We start from the raw sequence: 8,764 nt of genomic DNA on the forward strand, positions 1-8,764 counted from the left end.
ATATATATATATTTAATTTAGGTTGTTTATTTTTCATTTCAATGAACATCTACAGAGATTTTGGAATTCCATTCATTCATTGTTGCACCCTCTCCCCGCACAAACCCCTCCCCCCTCCCCCCCAAAAAAGTTCTTGTTGTCCTTAACTGTCATTGAATCGAGTAAAACTTGTAGTAATTCTATGAACAAATCAGTACTCTATCTTTTTCTGCACCATGATTATTATTTCCTATACATTTGAGCTCATTTCCCCAGAACTGAAACAATCCACTTGGTTGAGAGTCTTCCTCTCTTTCCCTCACTTTCCAAAATGATGTCCCTTTCAAAGGAATAGTCTCTCCTAATAAAATGGCCAAAGTAGGTGAGATGAAGCTTTGCCATCTTTGTCCCAAGGGGCACTCTGGTTATAGTTTCTCAAAAATAAATCTGTTTATTCTTTTGACAGTCCATGGAATAGTCAACACTCTTCTCCAACACAATTACTCAAAGGCATTGAATTTTTTACTGTCATTCTTATTCATTGTCCCACTTTCAGGTGCATTGAAAAGACCATAACTTAAATCAGGTACAGCTTAGTCTTTAAATGGACATCAATGATCTTCAGGACTTTGGATATGTCCCTGACAGCAGACTATCCCAATTCTATGAGTCTTCAGATCCCCTGACTCCTAGTACAAAGGGTATTGATTGTGAATCCAAGCAAGATGAAATCATTGATAATTTAAATCTTTTCTTCATCTATCATGATGTTGCCTATTGGTCCAGTGATGAGGACATTTGCATTCTTGGTGTTGAGATGTAATCCATATTGAAAACTGTAAGTATTTTTGGTTTTGTTTTGTGTTGTTTTTGTCTTCTGTAGCCAGTGGTTTAAGTTATATTCATTTTTAACAAGCCAGGCTGTCATATACACAAAATAGGTTAATGATGAATTTTCCGACAATCCTGATCCCACTTTCTTCATACAGACTGGCTTCCCAAAGTATTTGCTCAATCTTAGAGATTGAGTAGATGTGGCGAAAGAACACAACCTGGATATACACCTTCCCTAATATAACTACACAGTGTTTCTCTTTCCTTGTTTTATTTGGATAACAGTTTCTTGGTCTGGGTATAAGTTTCCCATGAGCACAATTAAGTGTTCTGAAACTTGCATTATTCTCAATGTTAGCCATAATATGTATGCTTCACACAGTCAGACGCCTTTGCACAGTCAATAAAACACAAATAAACATATTTCTGAAATTCTCCACTTTCAGCCAAGATCCATCTGACTTAAAAATGAAACCTCCTTCTGAAATGGCCTCTTCTGAATGTAGCTTTAATTTCTGGTGGTTTCCTTTCAGTGAACTATTTAGTTATTTTTTTTTAATCATTAGCAAGATTTTGTTTGTATATGCTATTCATTATATTGCTCTAGAATGTTCACTTTCTGTTAGATCACATTTCTTTTTTTAAAATGGGAACAAATGTGTATCTCTTTCAGCTAATGGATCAGGTAGTTATCTTCAAATTTCTTGGCATAGACTATTGAGAATGTTCAGTGTTGCATCTTTTTGTCAATTGACATTCCACTGATACCTGGGTCCTAAGTTTTTTGCCAGTGCCTTCAGTGTAGCTTGAACTTCTTTCTTTATTACCATTGGCTCTTGATCACATGCTTCTTTCTGAAATGCTTTAGTGTTGACCAATTCTTTTGGCTAGAGTGACTTTGTCTATTCCTTCCATTTACTTTTAATGTTTAAATTTCAAGGCTTAAAAGTGTTCTTCAGTTCTTTCAGCTTGGCAAATGCCAAGCATGTGTTTGCCTTATGGTTTTATAACTCCAGCTTTTTGCACATTTCATTATAATATTTTACTAGAGATTTTCTCGCAATCTCTTTTTCTTTGTCATTTCCCTTTTTTATTGTGAACTTATTATATTCTAATGTAATTTTCTGGATAACTAGATTAATAGGTAACATGCTGATAGATGGAGAAAAGAGTGAAAAGGTTATTAACTTCATCTTACCTGGATCCACAATTAACACCATTGGTACAAGCAGTCAGGAGATCAGGAGATGTATTGCACTGTGAAAGTCCAGTCAGGGACTTCTCAAAATTATTGATGAATAATTATATCAGTTTGAGGACTAAGGTTTGCCTGATTCAAGACATGACTTTTTCAATCACGTTGTGCTGCTGAGACTGGACAATAAATAAAGACGACAGAGAAAATTTGATGATTTTGAGCTGTGATATTGTAGAAGAATACTGAATATTCCATGGACTGTCAAAGAACAGTTATATCTTGGAGAAGGTGCAGTCAGAGTACTCCTTGAAAGCAAGGATGGTGAAGCTTCCTCTCACATACTTGAGGCATTTTACTAGAAGAACCTGGAGGAAGACATCATTTTCGGAAATGTAAAGGATTAGCAAAAGAGAGAAAGATCCACAACCAGATGGATTCATGCAGTGACTGTAGCAATGTCCTTAAAAGTATGTCAGAAACTATGACGCTGACACAGGCTAGGACAGGGTTCAGATATGTTGTTTATAGGGTTGCTATGGGTCATACTCAATGTGATGACATCTAACAAGAAGTCTATATTATTCTGGAAGCAACACTGAAACATGTCCCCATGGGTAACCTTGCTAGGATTCGAATAGTAGTAGCAGGGTTTCCAGCACTACGGCAACCTGCCAGTCACCTTACTATAAGTGACAGAGAAGTATTATACCCATGTATAAAAGCAAACTATAAATAAGGAAGCATAGATACATACAAACTGGACACAGGGAACAAGGGTCAGGTGGAAACTTTTCAGTGCACAGCCATAGTTGCTGCTCTTGTCACCATCCTGGGTTCTTATGGATAGCTGTTCAAGATGGCTGTATTGCATGGTATTGTACTGTTTATGGTTCTGTGTTCTCTTTTTCTCCTTATTCAATGTTCCAATTCTGTCTCTTCTTTTGGTCAGTCTTTAAACTACTTCTTCATCTTTTGTTTTTAAACTGAGAGATAATAATTAACACCCCTATCTGTAATCCTTGCTTTCCAATACTTCAGTGCAGAGGTTCTGAACTGCTATCTACCTGGAGTTTAGGATAGACATCAATACATGGAGAGTGAAGCGTTATACAGAATATTGAACAGAAGTGTAAAGGGCTGCCAGTAGTATCAATTACTCATTCATTCATTATCATCAAGTCAATTTACTCAATGGAATCTCTATGCATTTGCTAAGGTTGTTATCTATCTCTCCTGGAGCCACTACTGGATTGAACTGACAGAGATGTGTGGCTTTTTGGCTCATAGCACAGAATACTAAGGGCTATTGCCACCAGAGCTCCTTGTAAGTAATGAAGCTCAAAACACTATACACAGAATTATATCGTAAATTATTGGTAAATTTTCTAGGCTTTGATTTCTGATATAATTTTTTATCTCTTTTAGAGGGTTTTTTATGTTTATTTTTCCTCATTCATTCATTGTTGCACATTTTCTTTCCTGCTGACCCTCCCCACCAGTTCACTTTTCTCTTTGAAAAAAGGGAAAAAAATTCATTGTTAAACATTCCTCTGCCCCAGTCCACTTTACTATGCAGCTCTTATTCTGGACTCTTGTCATGCAAATAATACCTAATCATTGAAACAGTTCTCTCCCTCATCTGTTTCAATTCAGTACACATTATTTATCCCCTTTCTTATCAGTTTCCCCCCAACCTTGATGTCAGCCCTCTTTTATAACGGTAGCATTATGTAGTATTTATCCTTTTGTGACTGAGATATTTCACTCAGCATAATGTCTGCCAGAGTCACCCATTTTGTATAATATTTCATGAGTTCCTTGTTTTTCAGTGCAGCATAAAATTCCATTGTGTGAATATACCACAGCTTCTCTATCCATTCTTTTGTTGATGGACACCTGGATTGTTTCCAACTCTTTGTTATCATGAATAATGCAACAATAAACATGGGTGTGCATACATCTACCTGAGTGGCAGTTTGGGGTTTTTTTTTTAAGGTATATTCCCAGTCGTGGAATTGCTGGGTCAAATGGTATTTCTATTTGTAGCTTTTTGGGAAAACACCATAGTGCCTTCCATAGTGGCTGCACCATTTTACACTTCCACCAACAGTGAATAAGGGTTCCAGTTTCTCCACAACTTTGCCAGCATTTGTTGTTTGCTGCTCTGTTGAATTTTGGTATTCTTACTGGCATAAGATGATATCTTATAGTTGTTTTGATTTGCATCTGGGATTTTCTTTTCAGGCAGTCTAAAATAACTTCAGAGAATTCAGATCATAATCAGATCATTATTCCATCAAAATTTGTGACCCTTAATAAAACACAGATATTTAGGGATGTATTCTTTGTCTTCGCTCTGGACTAAATGGTTTATCTTTTTTATTCAATCAAATTACTTTGTAGCTTTTCTCTATCTTTGAGGAATATCATCTTCAATCAATTAGTTCTATTCTGTGGGCAAAAATCTTATGCAAGAATCCTGGTCACCAAACAAAATTCCCTTTCCATTTGCATTAAGTAGGAACAAGCACTTAAGGTGATTTATTTGGATGGGACCCATCAGAATTGGAATGGTGCCGTAAAGCTTGTCTGTCAGGTTTTCTTTCACTCCATTCCCATTACAGAGAATATCCCAGCCTGCTCTGGTTCTGTGTTCATTAACAGCATAAATCATGCAAAATGTTAAAAGTCACTATTGCAATCGTATTTGATAGAGAATTTAAATTAGACCACAGAGAAAAATGACAGTACTCTTCAGAGGTTGTATGATTCATTTCTTGGTACCAAACTAGAAGTTTAAAATTCAATGCAATTTTATAATGAACGAAAGTATTGCCTCCGGCCTTCCTACAACTCTGAAAATACTTAGAACAAGGCTGACTGAAAACCAGGAAGGTCTTATGCAGAACATTTTCAGAGCACAGTCCTACAATTCTGTATTACACACACACACACACACACACACATATGTATATACATGCCTATAGGGTTTTTTTTTTTTATGGTATTAGTAGATGCTACCAAGGTATCTGTGTCTTTCTATGTACATTGATACATATCTGTATTTATCTATACGTAGATAAATTTCTCTTACTCACCATGTGGGTTTCCTTTTCTAATTACTTCCTTGTCTGTATCTCTTTCTCTTTCTCCAGCCTTCTCCTTTACTCCTCCTCTGTTTATCTTTCTCTATCCCTGTCTTTGTCTTCCTGCTCTCTTGCTCTTCTCTGGCTCTGTGACTCATTTTTCATCCTCCTTTCATCCTCCCTGTCTCCTAATTTTTTTCATCTTAGGATCTGTTTTCTCTGCTTGTAGGAATTTGTTTTTATGTTTCTCACTCCCTTTTCCTTGTCTCTCTTTACATATCTTTCTCTGCTTGTTCTCTCTGGCTTTATCTCTCTGACTCTCTCTCACATTCTCTGTCTTTTTCTATGCTTTTCCTTCTCTTATCCTCTCTGTCTCTCTGCTTCTGTGTCTCTTAATTTCTGTCTTATTTTATCTGCCAAGTCTCTATGCATTTTTCTTTCTCACTTTACTCCTCTCTCTCTCTCTTCTCTCTCTCTCTCTTTCTCTCTCTCTCTCTCTCTCTCTCTCTCTCTCTCTCTCTCTCTCACACACACACACACCCCAGAACTTAGAGCAATTCCATCTTGATATACTTCTTTTTTTCATAGAGAAGATATTTCTCAAGGGCCCCAAGGCTCCCCTTTGTCTGTTGAGAGGAGGGAAGCTCCCTTTTCTCTCTCCTTTCTCTAAAGCTGTACTTATCTTTCATGGATCATCCAACAGAGGAAGTTCAGCCAAGGTGCTTTCTACAGGTCTTCACCACAAAGTTAAATACTTGCCCTTCTTTCAGTTTTACTCAGCCCAGCTTACCTCCATGTGAAACCTGCCAGGAGGGTCTCTGAGCTCCTCCAAAGTCCTTTTGTTCAGAAACATTCTGGTGAAGCCACTCCCTGGCTTTGCTATTTTTGCTCTGCTAAGTGACTTTTGAATTACTTAACATAAAGCCCTATACAGGATCTCAATTTTATGCCTCAATTCTAAACCATGTTACAATTCTAAGGATGAATAGCCTGTCTGCCTTGAAGAAGAGGGATTGTGAAAAAGATTTTTACTTAGACTTTTGAATAGTGTAAGAGGCTTGAAATGAGAGAAAGGCAGTTAAAGATCAGAAAACCAAAGAAGAAACCCTCTGGCAAGCATACATGTAAGTCCAGAAATGATGTCTTTTTGCATTTTTATGTACAAATAATTGCATAGTTGTTGGAGAAAATAAAACAGTATCATTATAACAGTGTATAATTACCATTGTTTCCTAAGAAGTTTCTGTGTAGTTACTACATTATTACAGAAAAAGAAAACATGTTATTTCATGGTAACTATGTAATTAGCTCATGTCACCACCAAATGTACATTTATTGAGCCAACAAAGAAATAAAATGTTCCTTTCTCCCCCTCCACACGTGTGAGTCGTAATATTGTCCCTATTTCAGAAATGACATAATGAATCAATATACTAGCACAGAGAATATGTGGATTATGCTTTTTACTAATATTTTCTTTTCTGGTGAGTAAATGAATACGTAGGCAACTGTAGATGCTGAACAGCTAGCCTACCAGCAGATAGGCAGGGAGCAAACGGATTCTATCAGGCAAATCTAGTGCCTTTAATACAAGAACAATGAACCCTTTTTAACTATAGTTAGAGGAGGTTGCTTTGACAAGTGAAGAGTCTCCGTGCCTGGCAGTAACGAGAAATGAATTAAACACATTTGGTTCTATGTTGCTGCAGACTGAAAGCACAGCAAACAAAAACTGGAACCAAGTTGTGTGTACATTCGCAGAAGGATTGCAGTTTCTGTAGCACATTCTACGAAGAGGGGGAAAAAAATCCAGTGTTTCAATATTTAAATCAATTCTCTAAAAAGGAGAACACTAGGCAGAAGTTGGATTTTGCTCTCAGAAGTTCATCTGCTGGTGGAAAGATGATTTTTTAAAAAGCACAGCAGTGCACTATCTTCTCTGACTTAATAGGCTTGTGCACACTCATCTTTCTCTGAAGACAATTGCAAGCTGCTTAAAATAATGAGAGTGGCTTGTTTGTCAAAACTAATTTATTTCCAATATTTTAAAACTAATTGATTATCTCAAGCTTACTTTGAAGCATACTTTGATGAGTTCTTTATTTAAGAAATTAATAAATAGATTAGTATAATTTGGTTTTGTATTTGCTATTTTTATAGAAACATGGTATAAAAACCTCTTCTGGAAAGAGTCCATCCTTGTCCCTTTCTCCTTGCTCCTTTTTTTTTGTTGTTGTTTTTTATTTTTTTTATTTCACCCACACTCACCTCATCCCTCCCTATTTCTATTTCTGTCAGGGAGAGGTGCTTCAGTGCCTAACAATTCTGAATTTGAGATCTAATCATGAAGAAAAGAGCCACAAGTAACTTCTGAACTTATTAAAGTCTTGAAACTATGCCAGCCACCCTCTTCAACTGGTGGCAAAAAAGATGCTTTGGGGGACATTGTCTTGATCTTCTCTTATATACAGTATTTATATTATTATGACAAATCTGTATTTACATACGATGTGTAATTTTTGGAGAATGTAGGGTAACTTCAACATGAGTTTCTAATCTTTTTGAGCCAAAGTTCAAAAAAAGTTTTAAAGAAGTTTCAGAGTAGGAAGAAAAAAAATTCTCATCAATAAATAAGTCACCCAGATTTTTAAAGTTCTGGGCCAGTAAACGTCAATTAATTGAGGGGGGGGGAACCACACCAGGTATATAAATTGTCTACAGTTTTCTTTTTTTTTTAACTTCAGAAATGTAACAAGGACTGAGATTGTTCACTCAACATAATGTATCTCAGTCACAAAAGGACAAATACTGCCTGGTGCCACTGTTGTAGAATGGGACTGACATCAGGGTTGGGGTAAGACTGAGAAAAACTGGATAAATTATGTATACTGCATTGAAACAGATGAGGGAGAGAATAATTTAAAAGTGATATATGATAGGCTATTATGGTTATCACTAGAGTCCAGAATTAACGTTGCCTAGTGGAGTGTACTCGGGCGGGGGGAGGGGTGAGGGGGATATTGTATACCAAAGAAGGAATTTTTCTTTTGCTTTCCAAAGAGAGGAAGGAACTGGGGTGTGGTGGGGGGAGGTCTGGGCAGGGAGAAAAGTGCAACAATGAATGAATGGAAATCCAAAATCTCTGTAAATGTTCATTAAAATTAACAAAATAAATTTTTTTAAAAAAGTAACAAGGATTGAAATTCCTTAAAATACAGGTGCTAACTGAGCCAAATCTAACTTTACATGCGATTAAGCAAGGGATTTGGAATCCCTGCTTCAAATCCACACACAGGTATCGCAGAATAAAGGAAAGGCAATCCACTTCTGAAACATCAGGTATTGAAAATAATGTGAGTCATAGTTAGTTCAACTCTGACACACCAGAGAGTTGCCTCAGGCAGAGTCAGCTCAACAGCTATCCGTGGTGGCAGCGCATTACGCATTTGGCCCCTCTCATTTAACCCGTTTTCCACTCCCGATCCTTCACTTTTGGGGTATATTTTTTTTTTCACTTAAAAGATCAAGTCAAACCAAACTTATTAACCCTGAGTCTATTTCAACTCATGTTGTTATTGTTGTTATGTGCCATCGAGTCGCTTGCGACTCATAGCGACCCTATGTACAACAGCCCTAAACCCTGCTCTATCCTGTGCCAATCTCACTG

This window comes from Elephantulus edwardii, unplaced genomic scaffold (assembly GCF_000299155.1).
Source record: "Elephantulus edwardii isolate Elephantulus edwardi_28Jun2011 unplaced genomic scaffold, EleEdw1.0 scaffold00277, whole genome shotgun sequence".
In the NCBI taxonomy this organism is placed as follows: domain Eukaryota; kingdom Metazoa; phylum Chordata; class Mammalia; order Macroscelidea; family Macroscelididae; genus Elephantulus; species Elephantulus edwardii.